This window comes from Macrotis lagotis, chromosome 6 (assembly GCF_037893015.1).
Source record: "Macrotis lagotis isolate mMagLag1 chromosome 6, bilby.v1.9.chrom.fasta, whole genome shotgun sequence".
Taxonomy (NCBI): domain Eukaryota; kingdom Metazoa; phylum Chordata; class Mammalia; order Peramelemorphia; family Peramelidae; genus Macrotis; species Macrotis lagotis.
In genome coordinates, this window is record NC_133663.1 from 163,597,487 (window position 1) to 163,621,170 (window position 23,684).

Genomic DNA, 23,684 nt, shown 5'->3' on the forward strand with positions numbered 1-23,684 from the left:
AAAGTTCTATAGGATTATGATGGAATACTACTGTGCTTTAAGAAATAAGCAGGGGAGCAAGTTAGATGGCAAACTGGATAGAACAGCAGCCCTGGAACTTCAGTTCACACATGACCTCAGACACTTGATACAGACTAGCTGTGTGACCTTGGGCAAGTCCCTTAACGCTGCCTGCCTGGCAGCCAGGTCTATCTCCCGTCATCCTGATTCATATATGGCCACTGGACCCAGATGGCTCTGGAAGAGAAAGTGAAGTTGGTGACTTAGCATAGCCCTCCCTCACTGAAATCTAATTCATTTGCTTGTCATAGCATCACCTCCCTGATGTCATGGTTTTCTTGAGGAATGAAAAACAAACATCACCACCACCACCACCACCACCACACCACCACCACCACCACCACCACCACCACCATCATCACCACCATCATCATCATCATCATCATCACTAGCTTGTGACCTTGGACAAGTCACTTAACCCCATTGCCTTGCAAATCCACATCTCCCAAAAAAAGAAAAGAGTAGGATGCTTTCAAAAAAAATATGGAAAGACTTACATGAACAGATGTCAAATGAAGTGAGTAGAACCAAGAGACCATTGTATACAATAACAGCAATACTGTATGATTATCTACAAAGAATAACTTACTCTCAGGAATACAATGATCCACACAATTCTGTAGGATTTATGACGAAAGATGCTGTCCATCTCCAGAGAAAGAACTGTTAGAGCTAAATGCAAATCAAAGATACTTTTTTCTTTATTCTTCTTGGGTTTGTTTTGGGGACTGTGTTTTCTTTCACAGAATGACTTACAAGGAAATGCATTTTGCATGACTACATATGTATAATCTATGTCAAGTGCTTGCCTTCTCAGGGGGGTTGAGGTTGGGGGTGGGAAGGAAAGGAAAGAAGCAAGAACTTTTGAAAATTTGTAAAAAAAAGAATGCTAAAATTTTCATGTAATTGGGGGAACGTACATTACAATATTAAATAAGGTTTTTTCAAAATCTACTACTGAACTCAAAACCAAAGTGGAAAAGCTTATGGTATTGTGATAAAACAAACACCAGGACAGACAACAGTATTGGAGAAAAGAAAACACCATTATAGAGAAAGTTTATTTCTATATTCAAATAATAAAGGACTAGACCTCTCCTTATAGTCACATATTTCCAAAGAATAGAGTCTGAATTAAGAAGGCAAGATTGTATTACTAAGGGGCATTAGCCTCACTTAACATGAAGGGAACTTGAGGTACAATTTCAGGTAGCTCCCCTAAAACTCCCTGTTTCTAAATCTTGTTACTTGCTGAATAATATACTATCTGAACAGAGAGAAGCAGAGGTATCTCTGCTTAATGGAAATAAAAAGAGGTATCTTAGATGGTGCTAGACTTGGAGTTAGTGAGTCATGAGTCCCAGTCCAGACCCTTGACTAGCTGAGCAAGAAGCTGGTCGCATTTTTCACACCTCTAAAATGTGGATGATAATAATAGCACACACATCTTATGGTGGTTGAAGCTCAAGAGAGAAATTTAAGCCACTTAGCAAACCATAAAATGCTATGTTATTGTAATTATTAATAAAACTGCAGTATTATTTCATCTCTGATCTCTGATAACTGAAATTAGAATATGTAATTTAAAATTTTCCTCTACAATAGAAAACACCTCCCACCCCGGTTGTTTTCCATGCTGAGTGATGCAAAAGTTCCTGCCCAATCAACAGTTGTTGGGAACATGATTGTGAATTTCAGATGTGATTATATCTCAAGAAGGATTCTTTGGTAAAATGTGGTCCTTCACATTTATTTCTATATTACCAAGATTCCAACAACTGATTCACATTTCCTGCTGATAAGCTTCTTTCCCTTTTCCATAGCTTTAACTGTCATGTTAGTTATAACATATAAGAATTTTAACTTCATGCCCTGTAACTAACTATGCTCAGATTAAATGTCTTAACTTAATCCATTTTCAACCCTACAACTGTCTTCCTAAATAGCCTTGGATAAAATATATTTCAATTAGCAGCCACATTCCCATCATTTTAAGAATTTTTAAACGTAGAAGGCAACTGGAAGAGAAGTGGATAGGAAAGAAACACTAAGGCCAATGACAAATTCACATTTTCATGATCTTACCCTGCAAAGAAAAAAGGTAGGAGAGGAGGAAATTGTTGGCACTAAATGAGGATTATATCAAATGTGTTTAGGATAGGACAAACTCCATTATTCCCAGAGATAACAGCAGGCAACAATCCAATCACTGAATCAATCAACAGCTGAATCAGTTCTCAGTCTCTTGTCCTTTTACTGAGGTATAATGACTTTTTGCAAAAGAGATCCTAGACTGGACAGACAATTCCAATCCTTCCTATATATACTCCTATCACACAATTGTGGAACAGCCAAATCATCATAAAGCTATCCAACAGGAGATAGTGTAAAAAGGTAATATGAAGGGGCGTCTAAGTCGTGCAGAGTACCGGCCCTAGAGTCAGGAGTACCTGAGCTCAAATCCGACCTCAGACACCTAGCTGTGTGGCCTTGGGCAAGCCACTTAACCCCATTGCCTTACAAAAAAAAAAAACAAAAAACAAAAAAAAAACCCCTAAAAACAAACCAAAATAAAAGGTAATATGAAATAATTCTCCCAAAGACTATTTTCCAGAACAAATCAGTAGAATTACCCCACACCTTCCTTTTCCTTCCAGTACTTTCTTCATCGACTAAACATCTCCCCCTTCCTCCTTCATATCTTATTTATCTCTCCTATCTAGATGAGCAGCTCTCTTCAAGGCTCAGAGTGAATCCTTTTAAGTGAACCCTAAAAATCAATGTGTTGAAGGAACTAGTTAGCTACCTGCTAAGGAATTACTTTGACATTCATTTAAATCTCTTTCCAGCACCATAAATGAAGTAAGACCCTCAAACAGGTTTGGAACTGGGTCAGTCAGCCTGGACAAAACATTGATTAGCAGAATTTTGATAAATTTTAATATAATTTCTGATAACAAATGCATAAAGAATTCTGGTGTAGAATTATTAGATGTGGTTTAGATCTGACAGTCAACTGCATAATTTATTTATATACATACATATACATATAGATATTATAAACACACACACACACACACACACACACACAGAAGTTAAGGTCAGAGTAACAGATGCTGTCCTGTAGTCTGAAGCTAGGAAAATATATACACTTTAAATCTGAACAGCCAACTAAGAGAATGAGCTTTCTAAGCTTTGGCAATTAGCTTAATTTTCTGGGTCAATCACAGAATTCTAGAATTGAAAGAATTCAACATATGAAAGGCTACCTTAATAATATAATATACATACATTTGCTGAATAGAGTGAATTGAATGAAAGGTTTGAGAGCAATATGGGGAAATGGTACTAAAGATCTGAAGGGGTCTAGTCCTGCTTTCTGACAAATATGTAAGTCAAAAATGAGAGGATTAGATCAGTTGATTTCTTAAAAGTTTCTTCCAGAGTCTTAAAAAAACAATCATCAAAGTCTTACTAACTTAACTGTCCGGTAACTTTTTTTTTAATTTTTTATTTATTAGGGGAAGATGGAACTCTGCCTAACTCTTTCTATGACACCAATATGGTGCTGATACCTAAACCAGAGAAAGAAAATTATAGACCTATCTCCCTGATGAATATAGATGCAAAAATCTTAAATAAAATCTTACCAAAACGATTACAACAAGTTATCACTAGGATAATACATTTTGACCAAATAGGATTCATTCCAGGAATGCAGGGTTGGTTCAATATTAGGAAAACTGTTAGCATTATCAATTATATGAACAACAAACCTAGCAGAAATTATATGATCTATCAATAGATGCTGAAAAAGCTTTTGACAAAATACAGCACCCATGCCTACTAAAAACACTAGAGAGTGTAGGAATAAATGGACTGTTCCTTAGAATAATAAGGAGTATCTATCTGAAACCATCAACAAGCATTATATTCAATGGGGAGAGGCTAGAGGCATTCCCAATAAGATCAGGGGTGAAACAAGGATACTCATTATCACCACTACTATTTAATATCGTATTAGAAATGTTAGCTTCGGCAATTAGAGAAGAAAAAGAAATTGAAGGAATTAGAATTGGGAAGGAACAAACAAAACTCTCACTCTTTGCAGATGACATGATGGTCTACCTAGTCCCAAGAAATCATCCAAAAAACAACTGGGAAACAATTAGCAATTTTAGCAAAGTAGCAGGTTATAAAATAAATCCTCATAAATCCTCAACTTTTCTATATGTGTCTAGCAAGATACAGCAGGAAGAGCGAGAAAGAGAAATACCTGGGAGTCTGTTTGCCAAGACAGACTCAGAATCTTTTTGAAAACAATTATACAACACTTCTCACATGAATTAAATCAGTTTTAAATAACTGGGCCAATATCAACTGCTCATGGATAGGTAGAGCTAATATAACAAAAATGACAATTCTACCAAAATTAAACTACCTGTTTAGTGCCCTACCAATCAAAATTCCAAAAAATTACTTTGAGTTAGAAAATATTGTAAGTAAATTCATATGGAGAAATAAAAAGTCAAGAATTTCCAGGAACATAATGGAAAAAAGTTCAAAAGAAGGTGGCTTAGCCCTACCTGATCTAAAATTATATCATAAAGCATCAGTCATCAAAACTGTTTGGTATTGGCTAAGAAATAGAGTGGTGGACCAGTGGAATAGACTAGGTGCAAAAGCAGGAGACGATTATAGTAATCTGCTGCTTGATAAACCCAAAGAGTCCAGCTATTGGGATAAACCTCTGCGATAAAAACTGCTGGGAAAATTGAGAGTATGGAAGACTCTTAGATTAGACCAACACCTAACACCCTTTACCGAGATAAGATCCAAATGGATACAGGCTTTAGACATAAAAAAACAATACTATAAACAAACTAGAAGATCAAGGAATATGTCAGATCTATGGAAAGGGGAGCAGTTTATGACCAAGGAAGAGATGGAGAACATCACTAAAAACAAACTAGATAATTTTGATTACGTTAAATTAAAAACCTTTTGTACAGACAAAACCACTGTAACCAAGATCAAAAGAGATGTAGTAAACTGGGAAACAATCTTTACAACTAATGTTTCTGACAAAGAACTCATTTCTAAAATATACAGAGAACTGAGTCATATTTTTAAAACAAAAAGCCATTCCTCAATTGACAAATGGTCAAAGGATATGCAAAGGCAATTTACAGATGAGATCAAAGCAATCCATAGCCATATGAAAAATTACTCTAAATCATTACTTATTAGAGAAATGCAAATTAAAGCTTCTTTGAGGTACCACCTCACACCTCTCAGATTGGCCAATATGACCAGAAAGGACAATGATCAATGTTGGAAGGGTTGTGGGAAATCTGGGACACTACTACACTGTTGGTGGAACTGTAAACTCATCCAACCTTTCTGGAGAGCTATTTAGAACTACGCCCAAAGGGCAACAAAAATATGTATACCCTTTGACCCAGCAATACCACTACTGGGTCTATACCCTGAAGAGATGATGAAAAAGGGTAAAAACATCACTTGCACAAAAATATTCATAGCAGTCCTGTTTGTGGTGGCAAAGAATTGGAAATGTCCTTCAATTGGGGAATGGCATAACAAACTGTGGTCTATGTATGTCATAGAACACTATTATTCTATAAGAAATCAGGAGGGATGGGAATTCAGGAAAGACTGGAGGGATCTGCATGAACAGATGCTGAGATGAGCAAAACCAGAAAAACACTGTATACCCTAACAGCAACATTGGGGTTATGATCAACCTTGATGGGCACATTTATTCCATCAGTGCAACAATCAGGGACAGTTTGGGGCTCTCTGCAAAGGAGAATACCATCTGCATTCAGATAAAGAACTGTGGAGTTTGAACAAAGACCAAGGACTATTACATTTAATTTAGAAAAAAAAGCTTATCTTATTGTCTGATCTTGCTATCTCTTCCTTGGGGATGTGGTTTCTCTCTGATCACATTCAATTTGGATTTGATGTGTACCATGGAAACAATGGTACACTTAACCCCATTGCCTTGCAAAAGACTTTTAAAAAAATGTATTTATCTGAGGCAATGGGGTTAAGAGACTTGCCCAAGATCACACAGCTAGACAATTAATAAGTGTCTGAGGTTGATTTTGAACTCAGGTCCTCCTGACTCCAGGGCCTATGCTCTATCCACTGCTCAACCTAGCTGCCCCTGCCTAACTGAATACATGCAAAATTTTCTATTAGGATAGCAAAAATAAGTCCCAATTCATTTTTGTTTTTAATTTTCAAAAAGAGTAAATATCATACATTAAAGCTGGAAGGGACCTTAGAAGTTCAACTCATTTTATGAAGAAAATGAAGTTCCCTAAGAATAAGTGATTGAACCAATATCAAAAAGCTAATGGGGGGGAGGCAGCTAGGTGGCGCGATAGAACACTGACCCTGGAGTCAGGAGGACCTGAGTTCAAATCAGACCTCAGACATTTGATATTTGCTCAGACACTTAATAATTACCTAGCTGTGTGACCTTGGGCGAGCCACTTAACCCCATTGCCTTGCCCCCCCCAAAAAAAAGCTAATAGGGAGCACACAACCAAAATTAGAAACAAATTCTTTGACTTCAGAGCCAAATATACTAAGTACTTTTCCATGCTTCCTCTCCTATGCTTCTCACTATTTGAGGCCACTTTTCTTCTTCCCCTTCTTCTCTATTAAACTTTAATTTTAACATCTGTAAACAAGCTGTAAGAATTTTAGGAATATTTGTCAGTTAGAGGCAATGATAACTGTTCTCATCTGGGCAGAACAGAATTGCAGAAAATTTGTTCCTAATTTCACTAGCCATTCTATCACCCATTTCTTAATAGTGCTTTCCCATGGGGGAGGGGTGGATCAGGGACATGGAGATGGGGACAGAAGTGACATAGAAGGGAAAAAAGGAGGAAAAGAAAATGAGTGGGAGAGAAAAGGGAGGGAGGGAAGAAAGAAGGAACTGAAAGGGACTGAAGGAAGTATTGATGTGTTTCTCCTTGTTTCCAAGACTAGTTCTCTATCCACTACGCTTCATTGCCTCTTAACACCAAAGATTATTAACAATTGAAAGGATACATGCCTCCAGTTCCTTTTTTTTGCTTCTATATTATAAGTAGTCTCTTCTGAAAGACATCACACTCCCACATCCATACATTCACTCCCTTAACCTTGACCAAGGAATCATGCTGCCACAGGTTATTTTTCTTATTAGTTTCTTTTGCCACTTGGTGTTGATCTAGAGGTTTTGAGAGGGAGGAATGGAGAATTAACCATTTGCTTAAGAACTTCTTTTTGGGGGTGGGGTGGGGAGAGGAATCCCTAATGTTTCCCAGTGTAAAAAGTGCTTGACACCAGGTAAGACTCCTCTATTTCTAGTCTTCAACTGGACAACTGTCCTTCATCAAAGCCTTGAAATAGCTGAGGAGTCAAGAGTTCATCCATGTTCACTGGAGGACATCCAGCCAGAGCAGATACAAATAGCCAAACTATCTACAGGTATTTGCTTCACACCATACTTATCACAAATAACCACTATTTTTTTTTTTAACAAATCTCTCTGCTGTGGCCTGTTCTACTAGGCCAACTACTTTGGACTTCAGCCTCTACCAAGAAAAGAAAAAAGACAAGCTTTCTTCTTTCAATCCCTTCTACACTAGACCCTTAATTTCTACCTTCAATTGACCTTGGGCACAAATGGAGAGGGAAAAGTTTTTGTCTTTACAAAATTATTAATCTTATAAAAGTTTTATTTGATTTCTAAGATTTTCATAGACTTTGCCTTGTTTTTATTCTTCCATTTCTCTTGAGACTCTTTTTCTTCTGCTCCAGGTTTTATAAAGCTGGGAGAGAAAAAAAAAGGCAACCATCTGACTGCAACTACATTGCTCATGTTATAGTCATAATTCCTTTCAAAGTCGACAAAGTGTCAAATCTATTAGAACTGCCAAAGCTGTGTGGCCTTGGGCAAGCCACTTAACCCCATTTGCCTTGCAAAAACCTAAAAAAACCCCAAAAAACTGCCAGCCTCTCTTCATCATTGGATCTCTGCTTATTTCCCATCAGCACTTGGAGATACTATGGTACTGTGATGAAAATAATGAAGAATTTAGTCAAGAGAAGTGGGTTCAAATTCTGGCTCTGCCACTTATAAGATTTCCTTAGCTGTAAATTAAGAGAGCTGGTCTCAAAGGGGCTTTGTAGGTCCAACTCTCTCATTTTACAGATGGAGAAACAGGCTCAGAGAGGTTAAATGACTTGCCCAGAATCACAAAATTTCTTGATGTCTTAAGTAGTATTTAAACTCTGATAATACTGACTCTAAGTTAGTGTTCTATCCACTGCACCATGTTACCTTGTCAACTTCATGGGGTTGTGGAAATCAGTTAATTAATAATTGTTAAGAGCCCACCGTGCACCAGATATTGTGCTAAGTGCTGAAGATACAATAAAAAATAAACAGTTCACAGAAAGAGAACACAAAATCAACTGATGGTAATTGTATAAAGATGGTTTTATAAAAATCTATTCAAAAAGATACCTGATACCATTCCATGTACTTTTTTTTAAGCCTCCCAACATATTCATGGCTAGATTAAGCTAACTGCATTTCATCCAGCAGACTAGTGAACTTAGCTCAACTTTATTTTCCATTAAAGAAATGGTTTTGGGGCGGCTAGGTGGCACAGTGGAAATCCAGCCTCAGACACTTAATAATTACCTAGCTGTGTGGCCTTGGGCAAGCCACTTAACCCGGTTTGTCTTGCAAAAACCTAAAACAAAACAAAACAAAAAAAAAAAGAAATGGTTTTAAATGTGGTTCAATCACCAGGCCAAAATCTAAGATTAGTTTTGGAGCTAAAACTTTCAGACATGAGCTACTAAAGAAAAGGAACCTCTCTTGAGGCTAAGAAGAATTACAGGTCCTGTCAGTCCTATTCAAGAAAACTTTCTTGTTGAAGTTTAAAAAAAGTCATAAAATTTTAGTCTATTTCAATGTCATTTCCTTTTTTAATTTTACCAGCATAGAATGATAAAAATCAAGTCAACCATGGAAAATAAAAAAAAAATTAGCTGCATTCATTTACCAAGAAAAATTCTTTATAACAATTCCCCCATATGGTACTTGCACACAATATCTTGCTATTATCTAGCTCTGTTCTTTCCTGTAGCCAATCCCTACTGCTATGGTCCACAATTAAGTCCTCTGACTCCAGTAGGAGTGGTATCTGAATTCAAAGCTGGGAAGGATATCAGAACTAGATTGGTCACAGAGTCATAAAAGTTAGAGCTGGAAGGGGTCTGAACATTAACCAAGAATTCTTCATCTTTTTCAAGACATCAAACATTTTGAGAATCTAGTAAAATCTATTTATCACTCCTCAGAATAATTCTCATAATTCCCCACTCCCTTTAAGAGACCCTAATCTAATCCAATCCTTTTTATTTAACAAATGAGGATAGCTTGGCATAGAGAGATAAAGGGAACTTGCCTACAGTCACATAACTAATTAGTGGATAGAGCCTGAACAGGAAAAACCATGAATCCTAAAATTCCTAGGCCAGCACTCTTTACAGTATTGCATCTTGAATCAGTAATATAACCTAACAGCTTAAAAAAAGAAAAATACAATTAGACACAATCCTAGACTCTGGACCACCTGATATAATTTCCCATTTTAAATGTATTCCCATTTTAAATATATTAATAATATATAGCTTCACTATTCTTATTTCTCATGATATAAAAGGTGATCCTAAGTTCTCTAAAGCCATCTCAGAAGTTGGAAAAGCTTTTAGTTTAGAGGTATGGATTGTCCAAGGTTCAACCCAAGGAACAATCTAGCCAGAAGTGTGGTCATAAGGCAAAAAAATAAATTTTGGGTCGGAGAAGCTCTACTAAGTTAGATAAGAATTGGTTGATATAGAACCCACAGATGATTTCATCAATCTTTTGATAGAGTAAGGTAGTATTCCTTTTGGAATACTACAATAAACTGATATGTAATATTCACTCATTATGGCTTGCGTATCTCAAACCCACTGTTCTCATGTAATTAATTCTGTAAAGGGAGTGGTTTGAGTTGGTTCTGCAGCTAATGGACTTAGCTTCTTGATTACTACAAAAGCTCTGAACCTCAGGTTCCATACTGGGAATCTTTACTCAGACATGGCTTTCAGTCAAAGTGTTCAAAAGTCTCAGATCATTTTCATTTTACTTCCTATTCTCTGTCCAAAGAAATGCCTATCTAAAATTAGAAACTTTTCATAAGAGCTATCATAATGTGACATAATTATAGTCTTCTGGTAGAGTGTTTGGGTATAACTTTCAGCTAATACCACTTTACAAACCACCCAATACAAATCAACTAGATAAACAAGCCATCTTGGTATTTTTCATTTGCTTGGGGTAATATAGTGGAAGGGAGATGTACAAGTATCCAGTTTCCAATGCAAGTTTCTTGAAGGCAGGTATTGCTTCCTTTTGTCTTTGTATCCCCATGATCAAGTATGTTATCAGGAATAGAAGTTCACTTAGTAAGTTCTAAATGAACTTAATTAACACAGATATTTTCAATTTTATACAAATTTCCAATCAGAAATTATGCTAGCAAGCAAGGAATAGCTCTAGTCCCTCCCCACTCCATCCCAAAAAGAAGGTTAATCTTCCCAATTCTTCCCAATTCTTCACAAATCATTACATCATTCTAATAAATCTAAAATGGGTGTTCATTGCTGAGAATCTACATTTTTAACAGACCTTCAAAAAAAAGTGGTGAGTAGGATTATAGATTTAAAGGTTCTCCGGACCTTGTCTCTCATTTCACAGATGAAAGAATTGGAACTAAATGACTGAGTCACTATATATATATATATATATATAGAGAGAGAGAGAGAGAGAGAGAGAGAGAGAGAGAGAGAGAGAGAGAGAGAGAGAGAGAGAGAGAGAGAGAGAGAGAGAGAGAGAGAGAAGAGCGCGCAAATGGCAGTCAGGTCTTGGCTCCTAGTCTACCATTTCAACCATCACAGCATATAAGTAATTAAAGGTCAGGTTTCATTATTTGATGAATTATGTTTTAGTATTTGTGTCAAATCACAATTCTTATAAGTATTCTTCAAAATACCTGATAATTCCTTTAGAAATTATACCATGAGGCATAAGATATAATCCCTATCCTCAAAAATCTTATAATTCAGCCAGGACACATACATAGGAGATATTTAACAAAACAGCAGATGAATTCTCAAGAATGAGATGGTAAATATCTAAATGCTAAGAGAGGAAAAGTCACTTGAGGTGTCACATCAGGAGGACAATATCACTATCATCCTCATAACTTTTTGTTGTGCTTTAATGTTTGCAAAGAGCTTTAATAATATTACCTCATTTTTATCTTCACAATGGAAGTATGTATTACCATTCCTATTTTAGGCAGCCAACAGTTGAAGTGACTTGCCCAAGCTCTGGGCCTAGTCCCTGTAAGTAAGAGTCTATGGTGGAATTGAAACTCAATTCTTCAAATCTTCCTAAATTCAAATCCAGTGTTCTATGTACTGTACTACCCAGAGGTAAAGGGGTCAGGGAAAATTTCATAAAGAAAGCAAACTTGGGGGGGGGGGCAGAGCCAAGATGGCAACATGAAGGGATCTAGTCTTAGGAGCTCTCTGATAAAAACTCATAAACTAAGGACTCTAACTAAACTTTCAAGAGACAGAACCCACAAAGGGACCCAGTGAGGCAGTTCTCCTACTCAAGGTAACCTGGAAAAGAGCAGAAAGGCTCTGCTCCCCCGGGGTCAGAGAGGCGCCCGCCAGAGGGGTGGCCCGCCAGAGCCAAAGAACTTCAGCCTCCCGGAGGCAGCCCCAGGGTGCTGGGAGCTGAGGCTCACAGCAGCGGGGCAGTCTCCTAAGCTGCACCCCAGTGAGCCACAGCACAAAGTGTGGGAACAGCAGGGACCTCTGCCAGAGCGAGCACATGGAGCCCAGCCCTCAGGGCACACAGCCAGCAGTCTGGTCTTTCGGCGAAACAGAAGCAGGTGGAGTGGTAAGCAGGAGCCCCCAGGGCATGAGCCCATTGCACTGAGGGAGGGGAGTGAAGAGACTGCAGAGCTCTGTCCTCTGCCCCTGGAACAGGACTCTGGGGCTCTGACCACATTCAGATGCTGATAGCAGTCTAGGCCCTCCTGGAAGAGCAGCAGGGCCCCCCCCCACCTCAGCCCCATGGCAGAGGGGGGCACTTATGGTCATTCACAGACCAGGAGGGAGAACAGAGCCTCACACACTGAGACCCTTGTGGAAGTGTCCCAAAAGCTCAGGAAGCATCCCCAAAACAGGCGCAAGCTGGGAAAAATGAGCAAGCAGAGAAAAAAGAGGACACAATTGAGAAATATTTTGCAAATGAGCCCAAGAAGGATCAAAATACTCAGTCTGAAATTGAGGAAGCACAAGCTCCTACATCTAAAGACTCCAAGAAAAACAGAAATTGGGCTCAGGCTATGACAGAGATTAAAAAAGACTTTGAAAATCAAATGAGGGAGTTAGAAGAAAAACTGGAAAAAAGAAAGGAGAGAGATGCAGGAAAAACATGAAAATGAAGTCAGCAGCTTAGTCAAGGAAGTCCAAAAAAATGCTGAAGAAAATAGCATGCTAAAAACCAGCTTAGGTCAAATGGATAAAGCAGTTCAAAAAGTTATGGAGGAGAAAAATGCTTTAAAAAGCAAAATTGGCCAGATGGAAAAAGAGATAAGAAAACTCTCTGAGGAGAATAAAACTGCCAGAGCTAGCACTTGGAGCCCAGCCCTCAGGGCACACAGCTAGCAGCTTGGTCTTTTGGCAGCCCAGACCCAGAAACAGAAGCAGGAGGAGCTGGTAAGCAGGAGCCCCCCAGGGCATGAGCCTACTGAGCTGAGGGAGGGGAGTGAAGAGAGAGACTGCAGAGCTCTGTCCTCTGCCCCTGGAACAGGACTCTGGGCCTCTGACCACATTCAGATCCTGACCACAGTCTAGGCCCCCCCCCATAGAACAGCAGCCCCCCCCACCTCAGCCCCGTGGCAGAGGGGGGCGCTTATGGTCATTCACAGACCAGGAGGGAGGACAGAGCCTCACACACTGAGACCCTTGTGGGAGTGTCCCAAAAGCTAAAACAGGCTTAGGCTGGGAAAATGAGCAAGCAGAGAAACAAAAGGAAGACCATTGAGAAATATTTTGCAAATGATCCCAAGAAGGATCAAAATCCTCAGTCTGAAGATGAGGAAGCACAAGCTCCTGCATCTAAAGACTACAAGAAAAAACAGAAATTGGGCTCAGGCTATGATAGAGCTCAAAAAAGACTTTGAAAATCAAATGAGGGAGTTGGAAGAAAAACTGGGAAAAGAAAGGAGAGAGATGCAGGAAAAACATGAAAATGAAGTCAGCAGCTTAGTCAAGGAAGTCCAAAAAAATGCTGAAGACAATAGCATGCTAAAATCCAGCTTAGGTCAAATGGATAAAACAGTTCAAAAAGTTACTGAGGAGAAGAATGCTTTAAAAAGCAAAATTGGCCAGATGGAAAAAGAGATAAGAAAACTGAGGAGAATAAATCCTTCAGACAAAGAATAGAATTCAGGGAGATTGATGAATTTACCAGAAATCAGGAATCAATACTTCAAAAGCAAAAAAATGAAAAATTATAAGAAAATGTGAAATATCTCATTGAAAAAACAACTGATATGGAAAACAGACTTAGGAAAGATAATTTGAAAATTATTGGAATACCTGAAAGTCATGATCAGGAAAAGAGCCTTGACATCATTTTCAAAGAATTACTACAGGAAAATTGGCCTGATATTCTAGAAGCAGAGGGCAAAATAGAAATGGAGAGAATCCACCGATCCCCCTGAGAAAGAGATCCCAAAAAACCAACCCCTAGGAATATTATAGCCAAGTTCCAGAACTCCCAAGTCAAAGAGAAAATATTACAAGCAGCCAGAAGGACACAGTTCAAATATCGTGGAGCTGCAGTCAGGATCACACAGGACTTAGCAGCAACTACATTGGAAGCTCGTAGGGCTTAGAATATAATATACCGGAAGGCAAAAGAGCTTAGAATGCAGCCAAGAATGAATTACCCAGCAAGGCTGAATGTCCTCTTCCAGGGAAAAAAGATGGACTTTCAATGAACCAGGGGTATTTCAAATGTTCCTTTTGGAATGGCCAGAGCTGAACAGAAGGTTTGATCTTCAGATACAGGACTCAGGTGAAGCATGGAGATTGGAGGAGAGGGGGGAAATATGAGGGACTTAATGAGGATGAACTGAATGTATAGAAAAATGATACTGATAATATTCATATGAACCATCTCAGTTAATAGAGCAGGTAGAGGGAGCTTTTATAGTTGAAGCACAGGAGAAAGCTGAATTCGAAGATAAAATATGGTGTAAAAATGGAGTCAATAAGAAAAAAGGGAAATGGAATGGGAGAAAGAAAAAGGAGAGGGGGAATAGTCCAAGATATTTCACATAATAGGATTTTTTTTTTATTACAATGAGCTATTGCAATGATATGGAAGGGGGGAGGGCAAGGGGGAATGAGGGAACCTTTGCTCTCATCAGAGATGGCTAGGAGAGGAAACAGCGAATATACTCAATGGGGTATAGACAACTGGAGTAAGAAGGAGGGGGGAGCAGGGGGAAGGGGTAGGGATGTGAATAAAGGAGGAGAGGATGGACCATGGGGGGAGAGTGGTCAGATATGACACATTTTTCTTTTTTACTTCTTGCAAGGGGCTGGGATTGGAAGGCCTGCCCAGGACCACAGGGCCAGTTGGATTCTGGGCCTAAGGGGTGGTATGGGGCCTCAGGGCTTCTTGGCCCCAGGACCAGGGATCTGTCTGCTGCACCACTCAGCGACCCTACAGCAGAGTCAGAGTGAAAGGAGAGAGAAAATATAGTACATGGTAGTGGAGAAATAAGAAAGGAAGGAGTTGCGATCAGCAATGGCAACGTTGGAAAAACATGGAAGTAACTTTTGTGATGGACTTATCATAAAGAATGTGATCCACTCACAACAGAGTTGATGGTGTTGGAACAAAGACTGAAACACATTTTTTGTTATTATTATTTGGGGGAGGGTGCAGGGCAAGTGGGGCTGGGTGGCCTGCCTGGAGCCACATAGCAGGGTGATCATTGGGTGTCTGGGGCTGGATTTGGACCCAGGTGCTCCTGGCTCAAGGGCCAATGCTCTGTCCGCCACCTAGCCACCCCTAATATTATTACTATTTTATTTTATTTTGGGTCTTTTTTTTCCTTCTTTTTGGTTTTTGCAGGGCAGTGGGGATCGGGTGGCTTGCATGTCACATGGCTGGGTGATTGTTGGGTTTACAAGGCTGGATGTGGACTCGGGTGCTTGTGGCTCCAGGGCTGGTGCTTCGTCCATTGCACCACCTGGCCATACTTAAAAATTATTACTATTATTTTTTTTATTTTAATTTTTTTCTCCCCCCTTTACTTTTTTGCCCAAGCAAGTCTATCTATATTCATGGGGGAAGGGATATTTTGTTTACTTGTAAACAAGTATATTTTATTAATGTGAAGAAAAACATTTGTACAAAATGAGAATAAAAAATAAATTTAAAAAAAAGAAAGAAAGCAAACTTGAATTGGGTTTTGAAGAGAGGGCAGAATTAAAGCAAATGGACAGAAGGGAGTACATTCCAAGAAGATGCCTAAACAAAAGACAAAGAAGATAACAGGAAAAAATGTGTAGGAGTTCAAGGGATAACAATAGCTGGAGTAGTGTAAGAGTCTGCTGAAACAAATTAAAAATATCAGTCAAGGATAATGATGTTATCCCCATTAAGGTACTTCACCTGAATCTGAAATCAGTGCCACCAGTACCAGCCTATATGATGCCTGGTCTTCAATCTCCTTTAATCCAAAACTGGTTGCATTCCCAGAGTCAAGGGCAAAAATTCTCAGATTAAGTACCATCCAACAGAGAGACCACCATCAGTCTGGATGGGAGGGCAGCCATTTAGTGAGTGAAAGAGGACTAACATCCATCAAAGATCTAAAGTAGATCCATCAATGATCTTTGGCAAGACATCAAACAGCATGCACACAACTCTGGAATGTCAAAAATTTGCAAACAAAGAGCTTCAGATATATGGCATTAAGTTTTCTCCTCACTATTCTAAAAGCTGCTCAATGACTTGAACCTCAAGCTATTTATAACTCTATTTTGTAAGGGGAAAGGGGGAATTGTTTTCTTTTTAATAACCAGCTGGAAAACTGAGAGCCCTCACAAGTCTTAATTATTTTCTTCCTGTGACAGGCCCATCTGATGATATGGTATTGTTTTCTGGGTGCATCATTCTACAGATTGCTCAGAGCTTTCTGAGAACATAAATTGTATAACCAATTACAAAAGGGCGCTTACACAAAATACATATTGGGGTATGAACTGAAGAAAGCATTGCAGATCATGGACAGTTCTCTACCACCCATATGTAACAAACTAAATTGTCCTAGTTCACTCCAAAGATCAAGGCCAGTCAATGTGAGCACCTTAATCTCTTCTAATTCTCATTCCTGTCCTTCACACCACAAAATGTCTCATTGTTATCACCCTCTGCCCCATCCTTACCTATGATAACAAAACAGTATCCTTGCTCCTTCCCAAAGCTAGCCCTCCCTATTCTTTTTTCTTTTAGATTGTTTTATTGCCTTTCACACTGTGTTCATTTCTTATTTTTTTTATTTTTTATTTTTTTTGCTATTCTGAACTTAGGTACCAGTCCATTTGTCTTCTTAGGAACATAAGCAGGGATTCTCATTTTTGTATTTTCAGTGCCTGCCCACAGTAGGCTTTAAATGAATTCTCATTAATGGATCAATTCATCTGACTCACTTTTTCCTAGTATGATAACCTAGGATAGACAGAGAACCCCTTATTGGCTGGTTTACCTAAAATGTAGGAGATGGAAAACTGTAAGGCCTTTAATTAATCAGTAGAAAGCATTCTGGATTAATACAAAGAATCAGCAGGTCTGCATTCAAGTTCTGTCTCTCTCATTTATTAGCTCCCAAGTCACTCACTGATTCTCTAAGCTTCACTTCCCTCATTTGTCAAACACAGGCAATGAAATCTTTGTAGAGAGGAGAAGCTGCCACAACAGACAGCTGGTTCAGAATCAGGAAAAACTGGTAATGGATAAAGCACCGGCCTTGGAGTCAGGAGTACCTGGGTTCAAATCCAGTCTCAGACACTTAATATTATTACCTAGCTGTGTGGCCTTGGGCAAGCCACTTAACTCCATCTGCCTTGCAAAAATGAAAAAAAATAAAAAAACCTTTGGGGAATAGGAAGGGAGCCTGATTCAAAATAGAAAATGGGGAAATACTGCTTCAAAAATATCTTAACAGACTAGAACACTAGGCTAAATCTAATAGAATATAAAAGTGGGGATAAATATAAAGTCATATGCTTAGATTAAGTTAAATCAAGAATATAATGCAAAAACTACAAGAGTTATATGGGAAAAGTCCTGCAGCTTAATATGAGTCAAGAAAATAACCTAGCAGGAATAAAATTGGTATCGTAATCTTAAACTGTATTAACATAAGTAATAACATCAAGAATGAAGGTTACTAATGTCATAGCCTATCTGGACTGTTCTGTTTAGGTCTTGATGCCACATTTTAGAAAGGACATTAAAAACTAGAACATGTCCATGAGAGCATAATGAGAGAATCCAAAGTTATGCTGTGGTAACTTATAAATACACCTAGAGACTTAGAGGAGACATGATGGCAAACAACGAAGATCCAAAAAGCTCTCACGTGAAATATGGATTACATTTATTATTCCATTTATTATTCCTGGCACTAAAGAGCAGAATTAAACCAAGTGAGAAAAAAATAACTAAGAGGTCCACCTTCTACAGGAGTCCAGCCCCAATTCCTGACTGCCCACCTTTCCTTTGCTTGGTATATCTCCTTTATATACACAGCTATTTATATGCTGTCTCCTGCAGTAGAACGTATGTTTCTTCAGGACAAGACCTGGTTTCCCCCCAGGTCAGGTCAGCACAGAACCTGGCAGAAAGGAAGCACTTCACTTCTTGCTAACTAGCAACTAGAAGAATCACACAAAAGTAGTCAGGGCTGCCTTCTGAAGGTAAAGAGTTCTTTATCTCTGGAGGTCTTCAGGAAAAAGATTCTGAAGGACATTCCAGCTTCAGATGAATGTGAGACACTACCAATTCACTGATGCTACCTCAAACTCAAAGATTAATGAATATTCACTAAACTAAAATCTGTGATTCTAAAATTCAAAATCAGCTTGAAATTAGGAACAAAATTACATGTCAAAATGTGGGATGGGGGTGAGAAGGGGAAGGAGAAGGGCAATCATCAGCTTTGTGAATATCAGCTCTGCAGAACAAGAACACATAACAGGGAATTTTTACATTTGCTTATTAAGTTGAAGACCCAAAGTGTAGAGAATCAATTCAAATGAAAGAAACAGAAAAATTAAAAATAATTCCAAGATGAGGAAACTACCTCTGCCAATGCTGGCAGGTTTCCTGCCAATTTATAGACTTGAAAATTTCCTAGAAACACCCTCAAACACCCCCCCATGAGACCTGCAGCAATTAAAATATAAATGGGCACCCTATATAAAATAAGGTCAAAATTGGTACAGGATTTAGACATAAAGGGTGATAGCCTTAGACCAAATAAGATATTTATCTGTCAGATCTATAGAGAGGGGAGAAATGGCCAAACAAGAAATAGAGAATATTATAAATAGCAAAACAGATGATTGATCATATTAAATTTAAAAGTTTTTGCACTAATAAAACCAAATGGAGTCAAGATTAAAAAGGAAGGCAGAAAATTAGGAAACAATTTTCACATCTAGTGTTTCTGATAAAGGACTCATTTCTAAAATATATGGAAAGCTAAATCAAATTTATAAGAATACAAGCCATTCCCCAATTGATAAATGATCAAAGGATATGAACAGTCAGTTTTCAGTAACAGAAATTAAAGCTATTCATAGTCAAATGAAAAAATGCTCAAATCATTATTGATTTGGAGAAATGCAAATTAAAACAACTATGAGGTACCACACCTCACACTTTTGAGACTGGCTAAACAAAAAAGGAAAATAATCAGTGTTGGAGAGAAGATGGAAAATTGGAACATTAAATGCACTGTTGGTAGAATTTTGAACTGATTCTGCCATTCTGGAAAGATATAAAACTGATCACATCCTTTGATCCAGCAATACCAATCCTATGTCTATATCCCAGAGAAATCATAAAAAAAAGCCTCACATATTCAAAAATATTTACAGTAGCTGTTTTTGAAATTACAAGGAAGTGGAAATTGAGGGGATGGTCATCAATTGGGGACTGGCTTAAAAAGCTATGGTATATGAATGTCATGGAGTACTATTGTTCTATGAGAAATCATAAATCAGACTTTAGAGAACCATGAAAAAGACTTGTATGAACTGATGCTGAGTGAAGTGAACAGAACCAAGAGAACATTGTACATACACATTAACAATAATATTGTGAGATGATCAACTATGATAGATGTAACCCCTCTCAGCCTTGATCTCAGAGATCAAGGACATCCCTGAGAGACCTGCCATTCACATCCAGAGGAAAAAAATTACAGTCTGAATGCAGAGCAAAGCATACTATGTACACTTTTTTAAAATTTCATTTATATTTTTCCTTTCTTTTTCATGGTTTTTTCTTTCTCCTCAGTTCTATTTCCTCTTTCACAACATGACTAATATGTAAATATGCTAAATATGAATGTACATGTACAATTTTTACCAAACTGTTTGCTACCAGGGGAGGGGGGAAAGGAAAGGAGGGTGGTAGAAAAATGTGGAACTCATAATTTGCAAATGGATGAATGCTGAAAAAAACTACCATTGAATATAATAGAAAAAATAAAATGTCAATAAAAATGATTTTAACTGGGCAATATTTAACAAAATAAAAATATATAGATAATATTACATTTTAAAATTGAGTCAAAATGCAGTCCTCAGGTATTCTTATGTATGGATTAGTGGCCCCCATTTCAAAATGAATTTGATACTATTATCTTAGGTCAATTAGAGGTTAAGTGATGACTTGCCCAAGATCACAGAGTTAGTCTAGATTAAAGAAAGGACTTGAATCAAATTTTTCTGACTTTCAGGTCAGCTCTCTGTCCACTACAGCACACTGTCTCTCTTCTATATGTCTATTTTTTACATTTGCTTCCCCCACCATCCACACACATTATAAACTCCTTAAAGGCAGAGATTGAATTTTATTGTTTTATCATTTTATCTCCTCTCCTACACACAGCATTTGGCATAGTGCTTTAAGTTTGCCGAATTTAATTTATGAGTATAAGTAACTTGTATTTTCTTACATTTAACAAAACAATATATCTTCAAGGTATTCAAAGCAGCTTACTAGCACCTGACATACTTTAAGAGGCAAAAATCATAAATTTAAAAAAAATATCATTCATAGTTCAAAATTCAATTCTTACATCAGCTGAGCTTCATTAATCTGTTCCAGATAGTCTCTGGAGATGATGAACACCATAACCACTTTAGCACATGTGTTCAGAACAAACTTGTCCTACTCCCCCATACCCAATGCCGGATGTTCCTGAGGGCCCACCTCTACAGCTGACAGATTCACCTCTCCCTAATTCAATGAATCATCCTTATTTCACCCACCATCAACAAGGGTCAGGTATGTGTTAGATACTATCCTATGTTGGTTTTGGTCCTTTGATCACAAGGAAGACCATAACTTCAAGGAGATGATGCCATGAATTGGATTTGAGTGAGGGGGAAGGCTATGTTAAGTACACCAGCCTCACTTTCTCTTCCACAGCCATTTGGATCAGGATGCCTGGAAATGGACCTAGATGCAAGACAATCAGGGTCATACAGCTAGTAGGTGTCAAATGTCTCCAGTTAGATCTGAACTCAGGTCCTCCTGAATCCAGGGTCAGTGTTCTATTCCATGCACCACCGGGGTGTTTTATTGTCCTTTGTGCTGGGGATACAAATAACCAAAGCTCAGGTTTGACAGATGAATGAGTATAATATCACCGATTTAGACAAAGTGAGGAGAGGAGAGGTGCTTGCAATGACGACAAGGTGAATCAAGAAAGAAGGTAGCATTGGAGCAAAATTGTACAAAGAGCTAGGGGTTCTATGAGGTAGACACAAGGAGGGAGAGCTTTCCAGGACTGGCTCATGCCAAGTCACAGAGACTGCAGTTTCAATCCATATAAAATACATAAACTACCAAAGGGATTCCCAATTCAGGCATAGGATGGGCAAGGTGACCTCCGTGTTCCTGTCTCATTTTATTATTCTAGAATTCTGGTACAACTAACCATGGCAAGCACCACATTATCACCAGAGAAGCCTTCCCAAAGCATCAATCCATTAAAACAGTAGTCAATAGACTTAGGATTCAAATAGACAAGATCTGACCAAGGAAGGAAAACAATGATCTCCTAAGTCTAAAATATGCCAATAAAATCTGTACCAACTGGCTTTTAAATCCTAACTCTAAGAAATCTGGATAGTAATTTTTTAAAAAAAGCAAATGTTCCTATATGTTAGATGAAGAAACCTGAATTATCCCTGACTATTGTATAAGAGGAGAAGATAACACATGAAAGGCATGGATAAAACTCAAAAAGTTTGAAGCAAATCTGAAACATTAAGGAAAATTAATTTCCTCCTACATTTACACAAAGAATTTTTAAAATTATTCCTTAAGATTAAAAAAAAAAAACACCTGAATGGATAATAGGCATCTGACAAAATGAAAACGAGTGTCCATCAGAGTTTCTCAGATTAGTACTTTGATTCTATTCAGCTGGATTTCTATCTTCTCAAGGGGGGCAATAAGGGGAAAGAAATAACATATGATATGTGAAATAGTTCAAATTGAGTAGCTCTGCCTGCAAAGAAAAGATAGCATGTTTAATTACATATGTTCCCTTTCAGGAATGAAAGAACAAGATGTGGCAAGATAATTACTGCAACAAAAACTGATGAACAAGGCTTTTAAATAGTTCAGTTCAGAGTAGTGTTGCCAGGGCTCAAGATAATAAACTATGATTCACATTTCAGAAGGTAAACGTGAGTTCAGCATTTCAGAATGGACTTACTGGCAAAAGCAGTCATAGTACCTTCTCCCCCAGCAGTGTCCTTTATCCTCAATCATCTCTATTATTAATATTTATTACAGATATCAACTGGCCCTGCATGAATGCAGAGTCCTCAATCCCTTAACTAAAGAAAGAGTCTTTCTACTAAATGTTATAAATATATATATATATGGTTGTTCAAAGTTTTCTTCTCAAACTGCCTACAGTTCTGTCTTAAGAGAAGACCTTGACTCTTAACTTTAATGTGAAAAATAGAGTCCAATTGCAGAGTACCTTCTCTCCTCCCCCTAGACCCAAGAGCTCAAATAGTCCATTATCTCCTTTTTTTCCCACCACTCTAATCTTCAACCTTTCTTTAGTCAGAGTCCTTTCTAGTAACTAAAAATATACCCAGATAGTCCCAGTACTTTCACTGAACTCAGACATTCCCTCAAACTATTAGCATTTTAAAGCTCTTCACAAAACCAAATTTCTAGCTTCTACTTCCTGCTCCTCACTCTGTTTAATTGGAATGGGTGTTGCCTCAGTCGATCTGAGATCAATTAAAGACCTTAGCTTAAAAAGGTTAAAGTCTCCCACTGCACCCAGGGCCATTTCCAGTTATCCAGATCTCTATCTGGCCCCTGGACTGAGAGGGTTCCAGAGGCAAAATGAGGCTGGTAACTGTGCATATTCCTCTCTCACTTAAATCTAATTCACTTCCATGCCATGGCATCACCTCCCTGAAGTTGTGGCCCTCTTAAAGAAAGAAGGACAAACAACAAGTGCTTTATAATCAGCTTATACCAGATCCTAATATAATACCACCTTAGGTGGCCAATAACTATTACACTAGGCTGAAAATATATATACACATGATATGCTTGAGGTACCAATTTGAGACTTCTCAAATTTGCCAGTCAGGTAAAAACATTTTAAAAAAAGACAGTTGGAAATGAAGACTTAATTAAATTCTAGAGAGAAGGCAAAGCTGGAGACAAAGTTTTGGAATTCATCAGCATGAATATACTAACTGAGGCAAGGGGAGTGGAATACATTAACAGGGGGGGGGGGGGGGGGAATGCATAGCAAGAAAAAAAAGTGGGCCAAGAACACCTTCACCTAAAAAGGCAGGAGAGTGAAGAACCAACATCAGGGCAAGAATAGGTAGTTCTAGAGAAAGACAAGAAACTGAGAGTATTATAGAAGTCAAGGGAAAAGAAAATAAATGATTCCACAGTATAAAATATTGGGGCCAATTCAAGGAGGCTGAAGAAAGAAATAAGTCCACTGGATTTAATGACGATGAGAGTTGCTGCTATTGGATTATAACCTACCTAGAAGTTACAGATCAAGAAGAGGAATGTTTTCTTTCTTCAAAGTTTACTTGCCTACTATTAGACACTGAATGAGAGACTATCAAAGGCAGGCGTG

At 38.1% G+C, this 23,684-nt stretch overlaps 1 protein-coding gene and 1 long non-coding RNA gene across 3 annotated transcripts in view; both read right to left on the reverse strand.

Annotated features, from left to right (window-relative positions):
• The window catches only part of STK24 (serine/threonine kinase 24), a 144,457-nt gene that overhangs the window by 106,663 nt on the left and 14,110 nt on the right, over window positions 1–23,684 (reverse strand). The gene's annotated exons all lie outside the window — the stretch shown is intronic.
• Window positions 414–11,936, reverse strand: LOC141491224 (uncharacterized). The gene is made up of 3 exons (XR_012469534.1): window positions 8,795–11,936; window positions 7,856–7,916; window positions 414–7,312 (listed from the first exon to the last, which is right to left on the reverse strand). It is a non-coding gene; the product is annotated as an uncharacterized LOC141491224 (long non-coding RNA).